At 51.6% G+C, this 1,670-nt stretch overlaps 1 long non-coding RNA gene across 1 annotated transcript; it reads right to left on the reverse strand.

The window, feature by feature from the left end:
• Positions 1 to 948: 948 nt before the first annotated feature.
• On the reverse strand, positions 949 to 1,232 carry LOC139668481 (uncharacterized). The gene is made up of 2 exons (XR_011697067.1): positions 1,129 to 1,232; positions 949 to 1,049 (listed from the first exon to the last, which is right to left on the reverse strand). It is a non-coding gene; the product is annotated as an uncharacterized lncRNA (long non-coding RNA).
• Between the last annotated feature and the right edge of the window lie 438 nt (positions 1,233 to 1,670).

A 1,670-nucleotide genomic window follows, 5' to 3' on the forward strand; every position in this document is an offset into this window, starting at 1 on the left:
ATCAGAGCACTGACGATACTTCTATGAAGGACACGTCTTTGACTCCGCGCAGAACCCTCGGGAGCTCAAAAAATATCAACATTTTTTACTTTAATTGCTGGAGTTCGCGGGCAAAGAAGTGGCAATAAATTATCCACACAGGTCGATATCGGAGACTGGACGAGGGAGCTGTGATCGGCAGCTACGCCGGTCGTGGAAGCAGGAGAGGCGGGATAGGAGAGGTTACCGCCAGAGCAAAGTGAAAGGTCTGTGGTAAGCAAAAGTGGGAGTCGCTCTCCCCCTCCTATCAATCATCTTGGCTTATGGAAAAAATGGGTGCCGAGATGGCTGCTGCGATTTGGCTTTTGCTGGGTATACTAGCTAAGCGAAATGAGGCAGTCAGCGAAAAATTCTTTAAAAAGCTCGTTTCATGGGCTATTTCCAAAGCCCGCCCACGTTATTTGTGTGAGAAGCCATGAGAAAAAACCTCTGGTATGAACTCAGAAATAAGAAGAAACTTGCAAGGGACATGTGGCGGAACGTAAAAACCGAAAGGACTGCCGCGGTTTTCTGTGCTAGCCGCGATCGGCTTCTGCTCCCACCGCCGCAGCCCCCCACTGCAAGCCACCCTGGGGGGAACACCTTTAGAAGTTGTGCACAACTGCTGGCTTTCCCCTCGCTCCTGCCGCTAGTTCTCGCTGGCCCGGAGCTGGCGTTGCGGGTCCGGCTCTGGTCTCTGTGGGAAGCTGCTGCCGTCTCTTTACCCCCTCAGCCCGGGCCACCACCGCTGCGACTCCAGCTCTCGCCGCTTTTGGGGACTGCTGCCCGACCGCCCCACGGCACTCCCGCCTGCTGCAGTTTGTTTTTTTTCGCTGCCTTGGGATCGCCGCCTTCACCTCCCGCCGCCCCTCGCTGCATTGCTCACAATCCCAGAGTCGGCGCAAGAAAGAAAGACAGCACAGAACGAAATATGGGACACGAATCTGTACTTGCAAAGGACAGTATAGCCCCGATCGCACCGCGTGGGCTTTGTTCTGTGTCGTCTCCGAGCTCCACACGTTCTCTTCAGCCTGCAAAAAGACGTAAGTTTCCAAAAACTGCTCTCTTAACTCTGTTTTGCTTCGTTTTCATCTGTGGAGGCTGCGACACCTTGTTTCCAGTTGTATTCCAGCTTTCTGATGCGAGAGAATTTTTCCTGAGTAATTTAAAAATGGGGCTTCCTACTCTGAGATGGGAGGGGCCAGCCTCTCCTCCGATGGGGAGGGAGGTGAGCTCCCTCCTGTGCGTCACCGAGCTCTCTGTCATGCACAAGTCTCGCAAGGCATTGTGGGTTTTGTAGTTGGACAGGCAAAGCTTTGCATTACGTCATCAGTTCCTTGCAACGGCTATGGGAAATGTAGTACTCACGCAAAGAACCTTGGGAATTGTAGTTCCAGCATACCCCTGACAAACCGAAAGCCTGTCAGTCAACGAGAAAACAAGCAGCCTAAACAGACCTTAACACACATCAGCAGAGTTTGCCTTTGGGACGACGGGACACAAGCACCTAACGCCCTGCGATCACAGTTCTGCACTACAACATGCAAAACAACATGCAGCATCTTTCACCAGCAATTCAGACAGCAACACAAAAGCCTAAGAAAAATCTGTTAAACTGATTCCCTTGTTAATTCAGTGTTTATTAAATGGTT

This window comes from Pithys albifrons, chromosome 2 (genome assembly GCF_047495875.1).
Source record: "Pithys albifrons albifrons isolate INPA30051 chromosome 2, PitAlb_v1, whole genome shotgun sequence".
In the NCBI taxonomy this organism is placed as follows: domain Eukaryota; kingdom Metazoa; phylum Chordata; class Aves; order Passeriformes; family Thamnophilidae; genus Pithys; species Pithys albifrons.